The 23,979-nt window shown below is 48.5% G+C and overlaps 1 protein-coding gene across 1 annotated transcript in view; it reads right to left on the reverse strand.

Moving 5' to 3' along the window:
* COL8A2 (collagen type VIII alpha 2 chain) overlaps positions 1-23,277 on the reverse strand; it is a 94,356-nt gene extending 71,079 nt beyond the window's left edge. Inside the window, exon 1 of the mRNA XM_029571827.1 lies at positions 23,166-23,277. The gene's annotated coding sequence lies outside the window, so the exon portion shown is untranslated. The remainder of the gene's footprint in view (positions 1-23,165) is intronic.
* Positions 23,278-23,979: the final 702 nt, after the last annotated feature.

The raw sequence follows: 23,979 nt of genomic DNA on the forward strand, positions 1-23,979 counted from the left end.
CCAGGCTGTGCACCTCCCAACGTTTCCGTTTTGACTACCAAAAATCCCAAAATGGCGCCCATGAGCAAGTTAGCAGCCTGAGCGCATGTGATCGCGAGCCAGAAGGAATCCATCAAAGAGATGGCATGAAAACCAATGAGGAGCCAGATAGGATAAGGAGAACAGCGTGGGGCAGGAATCTCCCTGGGGGGACTGAGGAGTCGTTATCTGTACGATACGCAGACAAGAAGTCATGGATGTCTGCTTCCGGTGCACTGATTGGTTAGAACTGGGTCACATGAGGTGCAGCTGACTTTGCTTAAACATTTTTTCGGTGGGGTGGCAGGAGGAGGGCAGTTGTTTCCTCCCACTGCTTTCGCCTTCCAACTCAACTGTATTTGGGGCTAGGATCTGACCCCCTGAGCCCCCTATTCTGCCTCCTTTCCCAGCTCAGCTCGCCCAGTCATGACTTCGATAGTCTTCAGGAGGGGCCGGGCTCCTTTCAGAACTTTTCAAACTAAAGGCACCAAGTGTTCCCCCTCCCAGGGGTTGTGAGTCCAGGCAGCAGAAGGTCTGACCCACAAATGGAGCCCGTATCCTCCGTGTGGCAGCGCACGGGGCTGCAATGACCCAGTCCCATCCAGTGATTGATTTGGGCATTTGATATCCACGGAGTTCACTCCAAGGAAGAGGGGTTGCCAGAGGAGCACCTGAGGGATGAGGAGGAGCGGCCGGGATCAGTCTTCAATATTTTCATAAGTGATACTGAGGAAGGGCTAGAAGGAAAGGTTTGCCTTTTTGTAGCCTACACTAAGATCTGGAGCTTGGTGCACACTCTAGATGTAGTAGAAAAGAAGAACAGTAATCTGGATAGGTTTGAAAAGTAGTCAGGATTTTGGGAATTAGGTTTTAATGCAAAAGCAAATCAAAGTCATACATCTGGGGGTGCCAAAATCCAAAAATGCATTATGTATATTAGGAAAGGGATCTCAGGATGATCATATCTGATGATCTCAAGATTTCAAAATAATGTGACAAGGCTGTGACCAGAGAAGAGCGGCGCTAGGGTGCATAGAGAGAGGTAGAACCAGTTAAGCAAATACAAAGACTAGGAGGCACTCCATGAAGTTAGTAAGCAGCACATTCAAAACAAATCAGGGAAAATTCTTTTACTCAATACACAATTAAACTCTGGAATTCAATACCAGAGGTTGTGGTTAAGGCAGTAAGCATAGCTGGGTTTAAATAAAAAAAAAAGATTTGGACAAGTTCCTGAATAAGTCCATAAACTGCTATTAGTCAAGTTGACTTAGGGAATTGCATGGGATCTATTTAATGTTTGGGTATTTGCCAGGTTCTTGTATCCTGGATTGGCCATTGGTGGAAACAGAAGGTTGGGCTTCACGGACCCTCGGGCTGACCCAGTACGGCGACTTCTTATGTTATTATGAGGTGATAATACAGGTCATTGATGAGAACTCATCTGAAGTATTAGATCCCAGAACGACATTCGTTCTCACCAGCGGAGGCCCTTTCTCTAAAAGGACATAGAGAGTGCCGGTGCAGACTCCTAGGAAATCAGACAAGGACCCAAGTCTGAATACTCAAGAGAAGAGAGACCGGGCGATATGACAGAGGTTTTCAGAGAGTGCAGACCAGGCAAGCTTTTCTAAGCAGAAAGGAAATTGTAGAGCAAGGGGTTCACAATATGAGGCTAAACTGAGGAACAACAGAAAGAAACATTTCTTCACAGAAGGGGTGGAGGATACGGGGAGCCACGATCTCACCGGTAGGGCTGAATTCAAAAGAAAGCCTGAGATAAGCACAGAGAATCCTTAGTTGCAAGACAGGAAAGGTAAAACTGAAGATCAGAAAAGCAGGAAAAGAAGTTGGGTAGGCTTGGTGGAGTATCGTAGGGGCTAGCGCAGGGGGCTAGACCCAGGGAAGCCGGGGTGCAAATCCCACCGCTGCTCCTTGTGACCTTCACCCTCCATCACCTCAGGTACAGACTTAGGGTCTGATTTACTGAGGCTTTTCTCCCATTCTGTGACTATGGGAAAGGGCTGACCTTGGGTCCTGAGCCTACCTGAAGATAATCCCCTTTGAAGTGCGTGGATGGAGATAACAGATGAATGTAATAAATCCAGCTGCCCTTCTAGCTGAGTAGAAAGCAGCCTGGTTAATATTTGCTGGGCTCTTGAATGCCTTTGCTGGGAGGACAGCGCTGGAAGCATCCATTTTGTGAGAGCAGCTAATGATGTCAGCAAGCCACTCCCCCTTTCTACAATGATGCATTGCTGACATCACACACAATGGCTATTCCCAGTGTCAACAGGCAGTGAGCAGTCCCCTCCAGACACAAACTCACTGCTTTGCTCCACAGACCCTTTCCTTACCTGGATAATGTAGCACACGTTGAGGTCCAAATTCAGAACCCACTTAGATAACTTGGATAACTGTTAAGTTATCCGTCTAAATGACTTACCTGGCTCTATTCAGATTTTTATCCGGATAAATTCTAGACAGATAAGTTAGGCAGCTAGAATTTAGCCGGATAAATTAGGGGAGGTTCTGGGGCATAACTGGGAGGAGTTGAGTTAGCCGGCTAAGTCATCCGGTATATTCAGAGTTAGCCAGCTAAGTCTGGTCCAATCAAAGAGCTGTGCTAAAGTTAGGCGGCTATAGTTAGTCAGCTACATTGCACTACTGAAAATGCCTCCAAAGTCAGGCGGGTAAGTTTATCCAGACTGTGTCTGAATATTCAAGCATTGTGCTGGTCATGTCCCTTCTGAAATCAGTTCCTTACCTGTCTCCGTGAGTTCTCGAAGACCTCTGTCTGACAGAGACTGCTCTTAAAGTCGGCGCCAGGTACACAAAGAGTCAATCATTTATCGCTGCCTTCCTGGCATGCTTGGGAGTCAATTTTCTGGTTTGAATTAAGAGAAAATACAGCAGCAAAATAGGCCTTTATTGTAGCCATAAAGGAGGTGCTGGGAAGAGGCCAAAATAAGCATTAGCTACTCTCAAAAAATCAGCACTTTAAATAAGCCCTTACTATCCCTTTCTGGAGCCCTAATATAGGCTCTGTATCAAAAGAAGAAAAATGCATAATAAAAGCTTTATATTGTTAATTCAATTTAGGTCTGGAGTTGGTGATATTTTTGGTTCTTGCAAAATGCGGTTGGGTAGAACAGCGCCATTGGCTCTCTTGGGCCATTAACTCACCGCACGGAGAGTCTGTGAAGAATTCTGCATAAAAGTACCCAAGAACAAGAACCCGGCAAGAGAGAAGCCAAATGCTCCTCCAGCTTTTTTGTCATTACATTTCAGGACCTACTTTGTAACCCTCTCTATTTATGAGAACCCAAAAGCACGGCCCCTGAAAGGGAATCTTCTACGGAATCAAGATCTTCTCTTACAATTGCATCCGGGTCAGGATCAACGATGGTTGCATTCCCTTTCTCCTTTCTGCAGGACGCGTTCCTGTGACACAAGGAAGTGGTAGGATCCATGGGGACAGTATAGGAGTTCTGAGATCACGCTCTCTCTCTCTCTCTTGCAGGAAGTTGCAGGGCTGTTGGGGGAGCAGCTGCAAACCTAGATCAGGCATCTATAGGTTCTTTCCTTATTTTTAGAGATAAGTCTGAAACTTTCCGTTCCCTTTTTTCTTGCATAAAGTCCTAAGGAGGAGTGAGCTTTTCATGTGTGGATGATAACTCGTGCGCTTAGGGTTTTTCTAGAGAGGAAAGAATCTCAGCCAGAAAGGTCCTGGAAACCACATGATTTATTCAAGGGAGGAGGTTTCATCCTGACCTGTCCAGTCAGTGTGATTTGGTGCCAAAAAGATGCTACACCATTGAGGGGTCTGTGCTAGGGATACGCATACTTCGTTATTAGAAATGCATGCATACTGTCCATTTTTACCCATGTACCATAAAGTCCATGAGGTACTTGATGTAACAAATGCACATCCCTAGTCTGTACCTAAAAGTGATTAAATAAAAGGAAGAGCAGAGGAGAATGTTCTAGACCTTTGAAGGAGCAGAGCAAAATCACTGGAGTTCTGCTATCGAAGGGCATCCCAGTGTCCATGGGGGCTCCCAAAATATGTCCAATAGAAGATCCTAAAGGGATTCCTTGTGTGTGGCTTGTGAGTGTGCAAATGGAAGTCTAATGTACTGTTTGTCAGTCTGTCACAACTGAAGTTTATTTCATCCAGTGTGCGGAGGCTGTTTTGTCAGAGTTCAAGTGTTGAAACCCCAAGGGTCTAGTCCCTGTTCAGCGCCCCCTTTACAGTGTCAGCACCTGCAGAGAGAGGGATCCAGGCTGTGGCTGTGCTGGATGAGGGGTACTGTATATACTCTATACACAGATAGAGAGAAAGACAAACACACTCTTTCCAAGCCCCTACAAATATATCAAAAGTACTTGTGACTTGGATTGACCAATGTTGCAGACAGGATACTGGGCTTGGTGGACCCTTGGTCTGACCCAGTATGGCATATCTTATGTTCTTATGTACTAGTGAGCTAATTAAGAGAACATACACTTTTACACACACTGAAGGATACAGTACGTCAAGCTCCAGCTATTTACCTTAGAAAATAAGGCAGCTGAGTGGTCTTTATGTGCACTGTATGCACTGTTGGCACGAACTCCACAGGGATTCTGCAAGCAATCATTTTATCTCTGGAGCAACAAACACCACAAGGATCAAGGAGTAATAGATTTTCAATGTAAATGCAGAAAGGTTCAGGAGCAGAATTTATTGCTCGGGAGCAGGTGTAACTCTCTGCATGTACATGTGCACCTGGACCAGAATAACCCACTGGGAAGTTGTGGGTTAAAATCTCAGGAACAAAGTACTTGACCCCTACACAAGCTGTTCTAAAATTACCCTCTTCATTTATTCAACACTCTGCCCAGAACAACTTACATATCATAAAATATAAAACCAATCTAAGATAACACAAAAATCAGACTATTCCACATCCACTTTCCAAAGCAACATGCAGCTCACAAAATACAAATAAAATCAAGTGAGTACAACATCAACATAAGAATGCCATAAACAAACAACAACTATTGTGAGTAATTCTCACTACCTTCCAACTCTATCATCCCAAATAATCTCATACATATCACAGGTGCTACACTGGATCTGCTTTGGAGCCTAACTAGTCCAATGTGGTAGCCCACCCAAACAGTAATAACTTCACCGTTCATCCAAGCCCATCAAAGCAGCTGCAAAGAGAAAACTCTTAGCCGCCAACTCCTCAAAGGATGGGGACTGGGGATGCTGAACCACGATGCTCGCTAACTGGCAAGATCAGATGGGATAGTGATCTGCGGGAGGGCAAGAACTGGCATTAGCCCCACAGACTGGGGGAGGTTTGTGCAGAGTAAAGAAAAGACTTTTAGCATTGGCTCCCAGCTTAGCTGTACACAGAGCTGCCAACTCCACATAACAGCAGCAGTACAAATGCGTGAGCTTACAGCGTACCCTGGGCAGGAGAGGAGCTGAGGACCTATCACCCTGCTCCGCATCACCAGAGTCACACTTCAGAAGCAGGGAAAAGAAAAATGAATATAAAGAGCCTGCTATGAAAACTTCCACGCATGAGGCTAGAGCTGTGAGGTTAGCAGAAATAGCAGCTGCATTTAAAAAAGGTTTGGACAAGTTCCTGCAGGAAAAGGCCATTAATTAAGGTGGAGTTGCAGAAATCCACTGCCTATCCCTGGGATAAGCAGCTTGGGATCTCTCCACCCCTTGGGATCCTGCCAGGTACTTGTGACCTGGATTGGCCACTGTTGGAAAGAGGATACTGGACTTGACGGACCTTTGGTTTGACCCAGTATGGCAAGTCCTATGTTCTTAAGTAGGTGCTTATTTGTGATGTCAAAACACGAGAGAAATATCTTCCAGCCCTGGTAATGCATTGCAATGGTATCAGAGCCGTTGGGCTCCAGTAATGGGGATTGGTTTATTTAAAATTTATAGCGTGTCCTAAATCAGGGCACTGTGCAAAACAATCGTATAGCGACGGGAGTCGTCCCCACTGCAAGGACTTTCCACTCATATAGTGGGTGTGAAAGGTGGGACTGGAGCTTTAAGATCCAGGCTACTCCTGCTCCCTTTTAGAAACCTGATCTGAGAAGTTTAAAATGTACAGTGCTGCATGATGGCAGTCATTTCCCCCACAGCCAGTCTTAAATTCATTTTCTCCAGCGTCAGACACTAACAACGCAATCCCCAAAGTTAGTCATTGGAACTGCATTATGGGTGTCATTTTCTACTAATTACTACTTAACAGTCCCTGCTCAATCATGCTTACAGTCTAATAAGACAAACAAACATACAGGACAAGAGACTTAGGGTATTTCATAAAGCAAGACCATGGTTGGAAAGAAAAAGTTAGTTAACAAGACTAAAAGCAGACAATCTGGCCTAAAATTTAAAAGCAGTTTCACCAAGGTGGGTTTTTAGCTGGGATTTAAACTCGGTGAGAGAGGGAGCATGACGCACCAGTTCAGGATGACTATCCCAAGCACAAGGTGCAGCCTGGTGGAAAGCACGGATTCGGGAATTGGCAGTAGAGGAGAAGGGCATAGATAGGAGTGATTTATCCAATAAGTGGTGTGCACGAGGAGGGGCGTAGAGAGAGATAAAAGAGGAGAGGTACTGAGGAGCTGCGAGTGAAGGCATTTGTAGGTGAGAAAGAGGAGCTTGAACTGTATGCGAGAGCAGAGGGGGAGCCAATGCAGTGGCTTCAGAAGAGGGGTTATGTGAAAGATAAGTCATGCAGCTGAATTTAGGACAGATTGTAGGGAGAGAGATGGATCACTGGGAGACCTGTGAGGAGCAGAATGAAATAGTGTAAGCGGGAGGAGATGAGAGAGTGGAAAGGGTTCTGGTATGGGTGCAGTGACTTTGGTGAAAGATAAGTCATGCAGCTGAATTTAGGACAGATTGCAGGGAGAGAGATGGATCAGTAGGAGACCTGTGAGGAGCAGGATGTAATAGTGTAAGTGGGAGGAGATGAGAGAGTGAAAAGGGTTCTGGTATGGGTGCAGTGACTTTGGTGAAAGATAATCATGCAGCTGAATTTAGGACAGATTGCAGGGAGAGAGATGGATCACTGGGAGACCTGTGAGGAGCAGGGTGTAATAGTGTAAGAGGAGGAGATGAGAGAGTGGAAAGGGTTCTGGTATGGGTGCAGTGACTTTGGTGAAAGATAAGTCGTGCAGCTGAATTTAGGACAGATTGCAGGGAGAGAGATGGATCACTGGGAGACCTGTGAGGAGCAGGATGTAATAGTGTAAGAGGAGGAGATGAGAGAGAGGAAAGGGTTCTGGTATGGGTGCAGTGACTTTGGTGAAAGATAAGTCGTGCAGCTGAATTTAGGACAGATTGCAGGGAGAGAGATGGATCAGTAGGAGACCTGTGAGGAGCAGGATGTAATAGTGTAAGAGGAGGAGATGAGAGAGTGGAAAGGGTTCTGGTATGGGTGCAGTGACTTTGGTGAAAGATAAGTCATGCAGCTGAATTTAGGACAGATTGCAGGGAGAGAGATGGATCACTGGGAGACCTGTGAGGAGCAGGGTGTAATAGTGTAAGAGGAGGAGATGAGAGAGAGGAAAGGGTTCTGGTATGGGTGCAGTGACTTTGGTGAAAGATGAGTCATGCAGCTGAATTTAGGACAGATTGCAGTGAGAGAGATGGATCATTGGAAGACCTGTGAGGAGCAGGATGTAATAGTGTAAGCAGGAGGAGATGAGAGAGTGGAAAGGGTTCTGGTATGGGTGCAGTGACTTTGGTGAAAGATAAGTCGTGCAGCTGAATTTAGGACAGATTGCAGGGAGAGAGATAGATCACTGGGAGACCTGTGAGGAGCAGGATGTAATAGTGTAAGAGGAGGAGATGAGAGAGTGGAAAGGGTTCTGGTATGGGTGCAGTGACTTTGGTGAAAGATAAGTCATGCAGCTGAATTTAGGACAGATTGCAGGGAGAGAGATGGATCACTGGGAGACCTGTGAGGAGCAGGGTGTAATAGTGTAAGAGGGAGGAGATGAGAGAGTGGAAAGGGTTCTGGTATGGGTGCAGTGACTTTGGTGAAAGATAAGTCATGCAGCTGAGTTTAGGACAGATTGCAGGGAGAGAGATGGATCACTGGGAGACCTGTGAGGAGCAGGATGTAATAGTGTAAGAGGAGGAGATGAGAGAGTGGAAAGGGTTCTGGTATGGGTGCAGTGACTTTGGTGAAAGATAAGTCGTGCAGCTGAATTTAGGACAGATTGCAGGGAGAGAGATGGATCACTGGGAGACCTGTGAGGAGCAGGATGTAATAGTGTAAGAGGGAGGAGATGAGAGAGAGGAAAGGGTTCTGGTATGGGTGCAGTGACTTTGGTGAAAGATAAGTCGTGCAGCTGAATTTAGGACAGATTGCAGGGAGAGAGATGGATCACTGGGAGACCTGTGAGGAGCAGGATGTAATAGTGTAAGCAGGAGGAGATGAGAGAGTGGAAAGGGTTCTGGTATGGGTGCAGTGACTTTGGTGAAAGATAAGTCATGCAGCTGAATTTAGGACAGATTGCAGGGAGAGAGATGGATCAGTAGGAGACCTGTGAGGAGCAGGATGTAATAGTGTAAGCAGGAGGAGATGAGAGAGTGGCTAATGGTTCTGGTATGGGTGCAGTGACTTTGGTGAAAGATAAGTCATGCAGCTGAATTTAGGACAGATTGCAGGGAGAGAGATGGATCACTGGGAGACCTGTGAGGAGCAGGATGTAATAGTGTAAGAGGAGGAGATGAGAGAGTGGAAAGGGTTCTGGTATGGGTGCAGTGACTTTGGTGAAAGATAAGTCATGCAGCTGAATTTAGGACAGATTGCAGGGAGAGAGATGGATCACTGGGAGACCTGTGAGGAGCAGGATGTAATAGTGTAAGAGGAGGAGATGAGAGAGAGGAAAGGGTTCTGGTATGGGTGCAGTGACTTTGGTGAAAGATAAGTCATGCAGCTGAATTTAGGGCAGATTGCAGGGAGAGAGATGGATCACTGGGAGACCTGTGAGGAGCAGGATGTAATAGTGTAAGAGGGAGGAGATGAGAGAGTGGAAAGGGTTCTGGTATGGATGCAGTGACTTTGGTGAAAGATAAGTCATGCAGCTGAATTTAGGACAGATTGTAGGGGAGAGAGATGGATCAGTGGGAGACCTGTGAGGAGCAGGATGTAATAGTGTAAGCAGGAGGAGATGAGAGAGTGGAAAGGGTTCTGGTATGGGTGCAGTGACTTTGGTGAAAGATAAGTCGTGCAGCTGAATTTAGGACAGATTGCAGGGAGAGAGATGGATCACTGGGAGACCTGTGAGGAGCAGGATGTAATAGTGTAAGAGGAGGAGATGAGAGAGTGGAAAGGGTTCTGGTATGGGTGCAGTGACTTTGGTGAAAGATAAGTCGTGCAGCTGAATTTAGGACAGATTGCAGGGAGAGAGATGGATCACTGGGAGACCTGTGAGGAGCAGGATGTAATAGTGTAAGAGGGAGGAGATGAGAGAGAGGAAAGGGTTCTGGTATGGGTGCAGTGACTTTGGTGAAAGATAAGTCGTGCAGCTGAATTTAGGACAGATTGCAGGGAGAGAGATGGATCACTGGGAGACCTGTGAGGAGCAGGATGTAATAGTGTAAGAGGGAGGAGATGAGAGAGAGGAAAGGGTTCTGGTATGGGTGCAGTGACTTTGGTGAAAGATAAGTCATGCAGCTGAATTTAGGGCAGATTGCAGGGAGAGAGATGGATCACTGGGAGACCTGTGAGGAGCAGGATGTAATAGTGTAAGAGGAGGAGATGAGAGAGAGGAAAGGGTTCTGGTATGGGTGCAGTGACTTTGGTGAAAGATAAGTCATGCAGCTGAATTTAGGACAGATTGCAGGGAGAGAGATGGATCACTGGGAGACCTGTGAGGAGCAGGGTGTAATAGTGTAAGCAGGAGGAGATGAGAGAGAGGAAAGGGTTCTGGTATGGGTGCAGTGACTTTGGTGAAAGATAAGTCATGCAGCTGAATTTAGGACAGATTGCAGGGAGAGACATGGATCACTGGGAGACCTGTGAGGAGCAGGATGTAATAGTGTAAGAGGAGGAGATGAGAGAGTGGAAAGGGTTCTGGTATGGGTGCAGTGACTTTGGTGAAAGATAAGTCGTGCAGCTGAATTTAGGACAGATTGCAGGGAGAGAGATGGATCACTGGGAGACCTGTGAGGAGCAGGATGTAACACTGTAAGCAGGAGGAGATGAGAGAGAGGAAAGGGTTCTGGTATGGGTGCAGTGACTTTGGTGAAAGATAAGTCATGCAGCTGAATTTAGGACAGATTGTAGGGGAGAGAGATGGATCACTGGGAGACCTGTGAGGAGCAGGATGTAATAGTGTAAGCAGGAGGAGATGAGAGAGAGGAAAGGGTTCTGGTATGGGTGCAGTGACTTTGGTGAAAGATAAGTCATGCAGCTGAATTTAGGACAGATTGCAGGGAGAGAGATGGATCACTGGGAGACCTGTGAGGAGCAGGGTGTAATAGTGTAAGAGGAGGAGATGAGAGAGAGGAAAGGGTTCTGGTATGGGTGTAGTGACTTTGGTGAAAGATAAGTCGTGCAGCTGAATTTAGGACAGATTGCAGGGAGAGAGATGGATCACTGGGAGACCTGTGAGGAGCAGGGTGTAATAGTGTAAGGGGGAGGAGATGAGAGAGAGGAAAGGGTTCTGGTATGGGTGCAGTGACTTTGGTGAAAGATAAGTCATGCAGCTGAATTTAGGACAGATTGCAGGGAGAGAGATGGATCACTGGGAGACCTGTGAGGAGCAGGGTGTAATAGTGTAAGAGGGAGGAGATGAGAGAGAGGAAAGGGTTCTGGTATGGGTGCAGTGACTTTGGTGAAAGATAAGTCGTGCAGCTGAATTTAGGACAGATTGCAGGGAGAGAGATGGATCACTGGGAGACCTGTGAGGAGCAGGATGTAATAGTGTAAGAGGAGGAGATGAGAGAGTGGAAAGGGTTCTGGTATGGGTGCAGTGACTTTGGTGAAAGATAAGTCAGTGCAGCTGAATTTAGGACAGATTGCAGGGAGAGAGATGGATCACTGGGAGACCTGTGAGGAGCAGGATGTAATAGTGTAAGAGGAGGAGATGAGAGAGAGGAAAGGGTTCTGGTATGGGTGCAGTGACTTTGGGGAAAGATAAGTCGTGCAGCTGAATTTAGGACAGATTGCAGGGAGAGAGATGGATCAGTAGGAGACCTGTGAGGAGCAGGATGTAATAGTGTAAGCAGGAGGAGATGAGAGAGAGGAAAGGGTTCTGGTATGGGTGCAGTGACTTTGGTGAAAGATAAGTCGTGCAGCTGAATTTAGGACAGATTACAGGGAGAGAGATGGATCACTGGGAGACCTGTGAGGAGCAGGATGTAATAGTGTAAGCAGGAAGAGATGAGAGAGAGGAAAGGTTCTGGTATGGGTGCAGTGACTTTGGTGAAAGATAAGTCGTGCATTTGATGGGACCTTGTTATCCACAGAAACAGAGAAAGGAGGGAGGTGGGCTTGGGGGGAAGGAGAAGGAGCTCCGTCTTGGCCATGTTGAATTTAAGGTGGTGGTGGGACATCCAGGCAGGCTGAGATGTGGGACTGGATGTCTGGTAAGTCTCCAGAGCGAGTCGCTGTAACGCAGCATCGTGAGGTTTGTCATCGCCAGAACTATCCACAGGTTTAGGCCTGGGGCGCTGTCACCCTATTCCCATTATTCTTTTACCTCTACCTTAATTTCATCCTCTGACGGGCCCAAGGAACGGCCCCTTCTGCCCCACCACCCTTAATCCATCCCTGCTAGTACCTGTAATGTGGCCACCCCTACTGTAATTACTGCTGAGGTCACTCTCCCCTCCTCTCTGAAAGCTGCTAGCCAGATGTTATGCCCCAGAAGTGACCTCGAGTTTGATGAATTCAGTTCCCCCTTGCTTTTATTATCCATGCTATGCTGGTCTGACCTCTCTGCCACAAGAAAGGACAGGGGGTCAGAAACTCAAAGGGATACTTCGCGGGCACTGGGGCAGGGCTGGCGCGGTAGGTCAGTGCCATGCCAAGGGATCTGGACTCCATTTCCCAGGTCGGCTGGGACGGGAGGCAACGTCGTCTTCAGCTCCCGGGGGGGGGGGCAAGGGCAACAGAGCCCTAGGCATCACACCACAGCAGCACCATTACAAAATGACCCCAGAAATGTAGGGGTGCAGGGGAGTCACTGACCGCGGGCTCCTGGGAAGCTTTCGACTGATGCCAGGAATCAGGTTTATAAGGACTTTGCAGGTGGCGGGAGGAGCTCAGAGCCTGCAGCCCGGTAAGGGTTAATTCTTAGCCCTCTGATTAGCAGCAGACGGACAGGACAGACCAGAGGATGCATTCACATGCTTGGCCAGGCATCCCAGGCCTCACAGTGACTGAAATTGTATCCTGGGAGTCACGGGTTACTGCATCTTACCCACGTTTGGTGAAAAAGCCACAAAGCCTGCCAAATCCTCTCAGCTCTTGGGGGCTTAGAAACCCAAGGGCTGTCGTCCCCCAGGATGAATCAAAAGGATATAAAATATGCCTGGGTAGCTACTTGGTCGGGAGCCATGTGTGAAGATTATGAAAGATGTAATCCTCTTGCCTGCTGTGGGAGGCTCGGCTCCTCCTCCATTCCCTGTTCCCAGGTGTCCAAAATAGAAAGAAAGAAAAAAAAAGAATCAAACACAAAAGCTGAATCTTCTGAAATCCTATTAAAGCTTTCTTACAAATATCTTCGCTGTAGACCTTAGACTGAAGCCACTTCTTACTCTCCCAGCCAGAGGTCTTACCCAGACCAGGATCCGCCTCATTTATTACAGAGGAATGATGGCAGGAGCCTCCTTAAATCAGAAGGAGTCCAGTGCTGCATCGCTCGGGGGTCAATCCCCCAGTGTCAGTCACCCTAACGCTGCATCGCTCGGGGGTCAATCCCCCAGTGGCACTCACCCTAATGCTGCATTGCTCGGGGGTCAATCCCCCAATGTCAGTCACCCTAAAGCTGCATCGCTCGGGGGTCAATCCCCCAGTGTCAGTCACCCTAACGCTGCATCGCTCGGGGGTCAATCCCCCAGTGGCATTCACCCTAACGCTGCATCGCTCGGGGGTCAATCCCCCAGTGTCAGTCACCTTAACGCTGCATCACTCGGGGGTCATTTCCCCAGTGGCACTTACCATAACACTCAATTGCTCAGGGGTCGTTCCCCCGGTGTCAGTCACCCTAACGCTGCCTTGCTTGGGGGTCAATCCCCCAGTGTCAGTCACCCTAACGTTGCATTACTCGGGGGTCATTCCCCTGGTGTCATCACCTGGGGGCCATTTCCCTGGTGTCAGTCACCAAAACTGCATCACTCGGGGGTCATTCCCCCAGTGTCATCAGTCACCATAATACTGCATCACTCAGGGGGTCATTCCCCCAGTGTCATCACCCAGGGGCCATTTCCCCGGTGTTAGTCACCGAAATACTGCATCACTCGGGGGTCATTCCCCCAGTGTCAGTCACCATAATGCTGCATTGCTCAGGGGTCATTCCCCCGGAGTCAGTCACCCTAACGCTGCATCGCTTGGGGGTCAATCCCCCAGTGTCAGTCACCATAATGATGCACTGCTCAGGGGTCATTCCCCCGGTGTCAGTCACCCTAACGTTGCGTTACTCGGGGGTCAATCCCCCAGTGTCAGTCACCTTAACGCTGCATCACTCGGGGGTCATTTCCCCAGTGGCACTCACCATAACGCTCAATTGCTCAGGGGTCGTTCCCCCGGTGTCAGTCACCCTAACGCTGCATCGCTTGGGGGTCAATCCCCCAGTGTCAGTCACCCTAACGTTGCATTACTCGGGGGTCATTCCCCCGGTATCATCACCTGGGGGCCATTTCCCTGGTGTCAGTCACCAAAACTGCATCACTCAGGGGTCATTCCCCCAGTATCATCACCCGGGGGTCATTCCCCTGGTGTCAGTCACCATAATACTGCATCACTCAGGGGTCATTCCCCCCGTATCATCACCCGGGGGCCATTTCCCTGGTGTTAGTCACCAAAATACTGCATCACTCGGGGGTCATTCCCCCAGTGTCAGTCACCATAATGCTGCATTGCTCAGGGGTCATTCCCCCGGAGTCAGTCACCCTAACGCTGCATCGCTTGGGGGTCAATCCCCCAGTGTCAGTCACCATAATGATGCACTGCTCAGGGGTCATTCCCCCGGTGTCAGTCACCCTAACGTTGCATTACTCGGGGGTCAATCCCCCAGTGTCAGTCACCTTAACGCTGCATCACTCGGGGGTCATTTCCCCAGTGGCACTCACCATAACGCTCAATTGCTCAGGGGTCGTTCCCCCGGTGTCAGTCACCCTAACGCTGCATCGCTTGGGGGTCAATCCCCCAGTGTCAGTCACCCTAACGTTGCATTACTCGGGGGTCATTCCCCCGGTATCATCACCTGGGGGCCATTTCCCTGGTGTCAGTCACCAAAACTGCATCACTCAGGGGTCATTCCCCCAGTATCATCACCCGGGGGTCATTCCCCTGGTGTCAGTCACCATAATACTGCATCACTCAGGGGTCATTCCCCCCGTATCATCACCCGGGGGCCATTTCCCTGGTGTTAGTCACCAAAATACTGCATCACTCGGGGGTCATTCCCCCGGTGTCAGTCACCGTAATGCTGTATCACAGGGTTTCTGATGCATCATGATGTTGCAATAGGTGCTGATTCTCTGCAGATCACTTGAAAAATTGTTCTCTGTAACAGCAGGCAAGTGGAAAATTTGAGATCAAAGTCTAATCAGATAATATTGGTCTAGTTCAATCTAATTTCCAGATTTTTCTCAGGCTCAGCAAGGAAGATTTTCAAAATCTTTTCCAGGTCTGTTTGCTGATTTATAGAATTTTCTTCAGATCGCTTTGATCTCTGGGTTGCAGATTTGAAGAGATTCTCCTGGTTTATGTGAATGTCGGTAGATCAAAAGGAAATCCAGAGATTTTCTCTTTCTAAGCTCCAACCATTCCCGAATCTTTGAGACTGGCGGACAGCGTGAAGTCCTTCAAGATTTCTTTAAAGACGTGGTTTTTCAGACAGGCATTTTATTAGTTTACAGGACTGTTTTTGGATTTTTGTCTTTTGCCAGTAATTGGTGTCTGTTATGCTTATGCACAAGATTTTATGTAAGTTCCGTTTCCTTTTCTACATTGCCTGGTGTATAGGCGATTAACAAATTTTAAATAAGGATAAAGATAAAAGATTCAGATCTTCGAGGTAGCTTGCCATGATTTGGGGCTAAACATGAACTCTTTCTCGCTACAAAACAGAACCCATCCGTCTTCCCCGTCGGTTTCTTGGCGGACACAGTAACTAACACACCAGAAATCCAGGGGCATTCTAGCTGCATTCCTGCTCCTGTAAGATTTTGTGCCTTATGAAATATGAAAAGAATGTTTTTAATGAAATTAAATCTCCTGAGCCCAACGTTTCATAAGAAGCTTTGGCATTAGGTGTTCCCCTGGTGCTCTCAGTGCATAGTGACACTAAATAAGCTTTTCTAGTGGAATCATATTTTGCAATCATTCCTGAGTCCCTTCTTAGAAGCTTTCCTCATCAATCTGTGCAGGATCAAAGACCAAGAGGGAAGGGTAGTCCAGAGTAATACCTTGGCTTGCTACATTTAGTGCTGGACATAGGATGGGTAGGGTCTATGTTAGTGGATAACTGCACCAGGTGAGCTGAGATTTTATAGACCTTCCATGCAGGGGAGCGCTCTAAGTTGCCATGGTAGGCTGAAAGGCAACTCCATATCATTACAAAACAACAATTGGATTGGCCACTGTTTGAGACAGGATACCGGGTTTAATGGACCTTTGGTGTGAGCCAGTGTGACTCCTAGTGGCTGGATTCAGGGCTCATGATTGCAGGGTTTCTGAAGGACACCCGGTGCATGGCTCCTGGCCAAGAACTGTCGCTCCAATGGCCAGGCTAGGTATGTTGTGGGGGGAGATATGAACCAGGAGAAACAAGCATTGCTGGTAAGTTGCAAATGAAGGCTCATGATAGCAAAGCCCAGCTATGGTTCTGTCTCAGCTGGAAGGAGGAGGAAACTGCCAGGTCATAATAAAAGGCAAAGCAAATTCCTGATCACTCAGGTAGAAATGGTCAGGCAGATAGTTCTAGGCCCAAGCAGTTAACCGTGATGCTGCTGCTGGTGATATCCATTTTTTTAAAAGAGCTGCAAATCGTCAGTGCTATTAGCAAGATTACAGTGGGACATGGCATGATGATGCTACTCCTAGCTCAAGACGCCCATAAAGCAAACCTTGTTGGATGTTCATGGGCTTGCAGTCTTAGAACATAAGATATACCATACTGGGTCAGAACAAGGGTTCATTAAGCCCAGTATCCTGTGTCCAACAGTGACCAATCTACGTCACAAGTACCTGGCAAGTACCCAAATATTAAATAGATCTCAAGCTACTATTGCTTATTAATTAATAGCAGTTTATGGACTTCTCCTCTAGGAACTTATCCAAACCTTTTTTAAACCCAGTTACACTAACTGCTGTAACCACATCCACTGGCAATGAATTCCAGGCTTAATTATGCACTGAGTGAAAAAGAATTTTCTCCAGTTTGTTTTAAATGAGCTACTTATTATGCAGATGTCACGTCAATCATCTGAGGGTAGAGAGAAACCGTGTGGTTCATATGTCACATGCATCCTAGTGTTAGTGCTTTTAGAAGCTGGTACAACCCATTCCCTTGAACGATCAAGATGCATTACAGAAGAGTGAAGTATGGGTTACTGGGCAGTGAGTGCTGGGCAAGGGCAGGCAAGCTGCAGTCTTTACAACGCCCAACTACACCGAAGCAGGACAGTGAGAATCAAAGAGCATTGGGATGAGCATCAAAATATCAGGACAGGATGAATTATCATGGCGACACCAAGCTGGGAGAACAGCATTTTTCCGAGAGCACTATCCAGCCAGGCTTGGCCTCTCTCTGACTCTACTGTTCTGCGAGTCAAGGAGCGATGGTAATGAGCAAAGTGTACCATTTGGTACATTTTCATTCTGCCATAGGTAGGGACTTTCATTTTCCGTTTTTATTGTTCTTCATTTCTCCTGTAAATTTATCTGGGTTTATTATGGCAAGAACAAAACTAGGAGAAAATGATTGGAAAAAAAGGACTCCGTATTTTTCCAGGTAAATATCAGAGTTTATTTTGGTGGACAGAAGCCAAAACAAAAAAATACTAAGTAGATTCTGCCACCCACACACTCAGCCCCATCTCTACCCCCATCCCTTGCCTGGCAAGTCCTTCTCTCCCTCTCCCCCCACCCCCGCACTACAACAGCACTCATCCTTACCAGTGGTGGCTCCAGGCTTCTCCTCTCTCCCTCAGCAGCAGTTTACTGAGGCTCCCATGCTCTGCAGCACTGCACCTCTGCTTCTTTGCAGGGCTAGGGACCCTGCTGGGAATTACTTCTGGTGGACAGGGCCTGCTTCAAACGTATTCATGGCATCAGACAGCAGGTACTTTGGCTGCTTGGGGGGTGACGTGAGGGCACTTGAAACACAGCATGGGTGGCAGTAGGAGGGTGAGTGCTTTCACTGGGGGGGGGGGGGGTGGCAGGATTTAAAACGTAGCATGTACTTGGGCCCACACTGGCTTCCAGCAGTGGCCAGAGGCCTTGAGACGCTCCATCTGAAGCAGCTTTTTAATCATCCTAATCAGTTTAAACCGATTGTCACCTTTGGAAAGAGCCGGGAACTGATGGGTGAAATCAGTTTAAACTGGAAAGGAAGGATCCTAGCCGCAGGTCTGTAGCCTGATAGCTTGTGCGGCACAATGCTGCAAGTAGCACACTCCCTTACATTGCATCATGGGAAGTGTAGTTCAGAACACTTCATGTTCCATAGCAAACTCAGAAAACTGAACTACAAGAGCAGTGTCTTGCAGAGTAGCAACAAATACCCTGTGCCTATGCAGGCAGTAAACCTACAGCTGCTTTGAGGGCTTGCACTGCTCAGCCCTGGTTCCTATGAAAACTAACATTCTTTCAGCCTGCAGGCGCTGTGGCTGGAGAGCTGGCAAGCTTAGGTAGGCTTAGGGGAAAATAGTCTGCCCTAGGTACCGAGTGCTATGCTTGGCGGCTCTGCAGGAGGGAAGCTGGGCAGCATTTTTCTGAAATTACACCACATAAGCTGACAAATCAAACTCAATATCTTGTTTTCCGTTTTCATTTCCCCACAGAAGTATCAGTTTTAGCCTGCTATGGCAGAATGGAAGGAGAAAGCTGTCACATTTCTAGCTTGGGGCTGAGATTTCTGTCAGGGCTGAGGCAGAGATTGCAGGATTTCCTTATTCAGGGGGGGCTCAGCCTAGCTCAGGGCTCTCCCCGAGACAAAAACCACTCCAGTATCTCCTTCCCACTGCCTCCGGAGCGCAGCGCAGACGAATTAAGTGAAAACGAGCGCTTTCTGCTGCCGGTTACAGCTAGGGCTGCTGCCCAGTCTATCACCGCTGCTGGGAGCACTGGAGTTAGCTGGGACCCAGACAGAACCCGGTCTCCTTCAGCTGCTGCTAACTAGAGCTGGGATGATAATCTGCGATTTTATGGGGGTTTACTCGTAACCTGCCTGGTATTGTAGATAGGCGGATACACATTTTTAAATACATAAAAAAGTATTCCCCAAGTACTCAAGATGAATTCAGGCAATTCAGTTCTGTGCTAATCTGCAAAAGACAGTTTCCATTAGAAGTGGCAGCAGGCAGTGGAGGGACCGGGGTGTGAAATCACAAGACACCAGGAAAGGGATCGAGGGGTCACTGGCAGCAGTAAGGGGGGGCTAGGGAGCTCTGTATAGGGCCATGGTAAGGCTCTGCCTTGAGTATTGGGTGCAGTTCTGGTTACCCCATCTCAAAAAGGTAGCCAGAAGGGCCACCCAAATGCTTAAGGGATCCTTATGAAGAAGGAAGGCTAAACAGGTTAGCGCTCTTCCTCTTGGAGAAGCGAGGACTGAGGTCTACAAACAGGTAAATAGTGAGCAGCTATTGACCCTTTCAAGCAACACTGGGGCTAGGAAACACTCATTGAAACTAACAGGGAGCAGATTTTTAACTTCTTAATCTAAATGTTTTAAAGAAGGGAAGAGAAACTGTGACTGCTTTCAGCTATTTTGGGAAGTGAGGATCCTGAAGATGTAACCATATGCTGTGTAGAGGTTTTTTTGTTTGTTTGTTTCTAGTAAAAAGATTATGACCAAAACTAAATGTTTCACTCTTGTGTGTTAACCAAGTGCCATTTTAAAAGTCAGGCATTGCCTAGTTGGTAACCAAAGCCAGATTATGGCTATGGCAGTAATGGCATGGACCTGTGTAGTGCAAGAGATTTGCTTGGTGCTGGGAACACAAATGCTGCAGGTGTCTGTCCTGGAACTGAGTGCTGCCTTCATTCTGGTTTGCCACACAGGTAGAGGGCACTCTTGAGAAAGCACCACTGACCCTTCACTGTTCCCCTAGTCACCCTGGTGATATTTAATGGGAGCAGTACTGCAGTATAATAGGGCAGTTACAGCATAGAGTCTCATATCTGGAAATGCTTCAGCTCCCCTATGTTGTACTCACCATCTGTCTTTGATAAAGTCACTTAACCTCCTCTGTTCTCCAACACAGTTTTTAAATCCTCTGGAAAGGGACATTTTGCTCTTTGAGAGAGATTACCTTCTTACTGGGATAACAAGTTACCTGTGCATTTGGGATAGGTTATTTGGTTGCCTGAAACAACAGGTTGCCTGTGCTCCTGGGTGAGGTTACTAGTTTTATTTGTATTTATTTATTTATCCACCCATTTTATATACCGTTGTTCCAAATAAAAGATCACAACGGTTTGCAACATGATGTACATATTATAGATTGACATATGCATTGATTGGAAGAGGTCAGAAACATATTTTAAAAGACGTTGTCCTTGGGAGTTCAGATGATTTTAAGTTCAGTTATAGGCAGGCATTTTGAAATAATCTTTGACTCTAGTCATAGCAGTGACTACATTGCTGTCACAATATGGGATTTCAAAACAAATACAACACCTACACAACACTGTACAGTCACTGAAACGCATCATCATGATAGCGGAGATTGTTACCGTAAGAGAAGAGACGCCTTCACGTAGTAGGAAGGAGACTGGCACTAACTTTCAGATCACAGAAGGAAGCAGAATTTCACCATGGATGTTGTCTGGCACCTGGATTCTATTCTCTGTACATATGATAGACTAACACTTTCCCCGTAGACATGAATGCTAGGATGACACAAATCCCCCCATCCAGCAGAGTCTGTGGCCTCAGTCAAAAAGGCTTTACCTATCTATCCATCTAAATACCATGGCTGCCGCAGGTGGACCATCCTGGAAGATGCAGGAGGAGTCTTGGCCACAGTCGGTCTAGAAATCTCACCATCATTTCTAGGGACTGTCAATATGGTTGTAGTTAATTAATCTTTGTTGTAGTTAATTAATCTTTGTTGGAAAGAGGGGGAGAGCAGGAACTTCTAAGCTAAGTAAAGAGATAAAGGGACACCAGCTAGGATGAGTCAAAAATCTCCTGGAAGGAACTTGGCAGAGTTTGTCTCCAGATTAAAACTTGATATTTTGTATTTTCTTTCTAAGCTTGATAAGAAATGTGATTAAAAGCAAACTTGGCACAGAATGTGGCTTGTTAAAGGGTCATCAGCTGAGCCCATCCCGTCACAAAGTGCCACCCATGATGTCACATGCCTCAGCCCAGGCTGTGAGGGGCAAATCCTCCCTTATCCTAATTTCCCAGTGTTACATTAAAAAGAAACAAATATTCTGCGAGTCACAGTGAATGTCCTGCAGCTTTCTCCTGCCTCCGATTGGTTTCCTTTTTTATGTAAAATTAGGTGGCAGCACACTGACCCTCCATTCCTCCTGTCCTACCTTTTCTCACCTCATGGGCTTTTGGAGTGATTCGGGCAGTTTTCCACACCGGCCCTCAGAGCAAGAAGCTCCCTGAAGGAAGTGAGATTTCAAATATTGTAGAGTGAGCAGCTGAAGATCTCATTCCAGAGGTTCTGACTTACTGAACAGTAAAGAGCATGGGATGGAGGAAGCTGTTCATTGTTCTCCTCTCTCAGCTTGTGGGTGCTTTAAGAACTTTCACAGTAGGCTAAGTAATTATGAATTAAATTAAAAAGAAAACTATTCAGTTCTGTCATTGCAATTAGAACTGGGCATGCAGCATTCAAGAAAAGGATCTTGTCTTTTTGCTAACACCTAGCCCAGAAGGCTCACAAAAAGAGGGGATGTTACTGTACTTCCTGAGCTGGAGTCACCCCCAAAGCAAGCCTCCTTCCCCATTTCAGTGTGTGACCTCTAAAATATGCTTTGGGGGGGAGGAATAATCCAGCAACTCTGTGAATTATCTGGTACAGTGCTGGGTGTTGCATAGCCCCCTATTCCCCTGCCCTTGACTGATCCTCTGCCCTCAGTTGGTGGGAGGGGGGAGGCAGGGCACCCTCAGTTTGTGGAGGTGGGCAGAGCACCCTCAGTTTGTGGAGGTGGGCAGGGGGGGGGAGGCAGGGCACCCTCAGTTTGTGGAGGTGGGCAGAGCACCCTCAGTTTGTGGAGGTGGGCAGGGGGGGGAGGCAGGGCACCCTCAGTTTGTGGAGGTGGGCAGGGGGGGGGAGGCAGGGCACCCTCAGTTTGTGGAGGTGGGCAGAGCACCCTCAGTTTGTGGAGGTGGGCAGGGGGGGGGAGGCAGGGCACCCTCAGTTTGTGGAGGTGGGCAGGGGGGGGAGGCAGGGCACCCTCAGTTTGTGGAGGTGGGCAGGGGGGGGGAGGCAGGGCACCCTCAGTTTGTGGAGGTGGGCAGGGGGGGGGGGCAGGGCACCCTCAGTTTGTGGAGGTGGGCAGGGGGGGGGAGGCAGGGCACCCTCAGTTTGTGGAGGTGGGCAGGGGGGGGGAGGCAGGGCACCCTCAGTTTGTGGAGGTGGGCAGGGGGGGGGAGGCAGGGCACCCTCAGTTTGTGGAGGTGGGCAGGGGGGGGAGGCAGGGCACCCTCAGTTTGTGGAGGTGGGCAGGGGGGGGGGAGGCAGGGCACCCTCAGTTTGTGGAGGTGGGCAGGGGGGGGAGGCAGGGCACCCTCAGTTTGTGGAGGTGGGCAGGGGGGGGGGAGGCAGGGCACCCTCAGTTTGTGGAGGTGGGCAGGGGGGGGAGGCAGGGCACCCTCAGTTTGTGGAGGTGGGCAGGGGGGGGAGGCAGGGCACCCTCAGTTTGTGGAGGTGGGCAGGGGGGGGGAGGCAGGGCACCCTCAGTTTGTGGAGGTGGGCAGGGGGGGGAGGCAGGGCACCCTCAGTTTGTGGAGGTGGGTAGGGGGGAGGCAGGGCCCCCTGCAGTTAGGGAGCTCTGAATTCCTCTGCGCCTGGGACAGTGGGAGAAAGCTCGGTCCGTCCGGCTGGGAGAAGCTTGGGCTGTCGGAGGCTTCCCGAAGGATGCAGCTGCTGCTCAAAAACCCTTCCTAGCCCTGAAAGTTTGCTTTCTCACGGAAAGCCCCAGGTTTCTTTTCAAAGGTGTCTCTAGGATGGGGGGAGGGTCATTGTCCTCCTCCCCACAGCAGGCCTGTGCCCCTGGGAATCTGCACCCTGTGTGGGTGTGAGGACCCCCACCCAGTGCCACATCGGAGAGTGGGGGGAGCACCGGCTCACCCCTGGAAATCCCATTATTCGCAGACCTAGCGCAGGGGAGGTCACCTCCAGTCCTGGTGCTCAGGAGCTCTGCAATGAGCCTGCAGGAGAGAGAGTTGCATGCAAACCCCGCCTGGCCAGGTGACCCCAGGACGGGGCTCCAGCCCTGCAAGTTTTCCCAGCAGCTGAGGGTGGCTGTAAGAGATCAGCTGAGAGGAGATGAGAACAACACGTTTTCCTTTTAGAGTCCGGGCGTCCTGCCTTACCCTGGCTTTCTTTGCTAAAAAAAAAAAAAAGGTTACATTTGGATCGGTGCGAGGAGCATCACTGCAGGCTCCGTACAGCGCCCTGTGCGCGGAGGCTCCTGGACTATTCCAGGATCTCCCTGAGGCAGACAAGGAAAGGCAGCTCTTACCTTTCCTGGGAAGCTCTCCGGAGACCTCTGCAGCAGCCCGAGCCTCCGATCCGGGAGCAGGGCTTGGGTGGGGGGCGCGGCGTGGGCTTCTCTGAGCCGCAGACACAGGAGGACTCTGTTTATAAAATTGGTGGTGCTGGGTGGGTGGGGGGAGGGGAGGGAGGAGGGGGAGGACTCTCGACTTAACCCCTTTGGCAGTTGCCTGCGCTGCTCCAGTGCACTGCCCAGAGCCCAGCAAAGCTGCACACCGAGGTGAGAAGGTGCGGGCCAGAGTTCAGGGATCACCTCTGGGGCCGGGGTGAGAGAGAGAGTTCATTCTTCAGGGGGTCAGTGCGTTATAAGAGATCTGCAATCAGGGTGAGAAAAACGCGCCTTCCTCAGGGGTGACAAAATGAAAATCACATGAGCTTCAGAGCATCAGGAAATACCTCTGGGAGTCAGCAGCTATTCTTTTTCCTTGGCAATAGCAGACCTTGAAAAATGCTGCTTTTCATTAAGGAGAAAAGGCTTCTTTCTGTACCATTTTATAAATACTTTCATTATAATCTTCCCATAGACTGGCACCTGTGTTTTGTTCCATCACAGATTAGAGATTCCCTACCATAAATGGCCAGGGATTAAAATACTGATGCAAGAAGGCAGGAAAAAGCAAAGGATAAACTCTCCCAGATGTTAGGAGAGTGGGCGCTCAATCTTGTGCACCTGTTTTCCACTCACCGATATTGCATTGGCCTGAATATGAGTGGTAATAGGGTGCAACCTAGAAAAGGAATTTGATTCTCACCATGGAAGGATTTAAGCAGATTCCTGCCAG

The sequence above is a fragment of the Rhinatrema bivittatum genome, chromosome 11 (genome assembly GCF_901001135.1).
Source record: "Rhinatrema bivittatum chromosome 11, aRhiBiv1.1, whole genome shotgun sequence".
Classification (NCBI taxonomy): Eukaryota; Metazoa; Chordata; class Amphibia; order Gymnophiona; family Rhinatrematidae; genus Rhinatrema; species Rhinatrema bivittatum.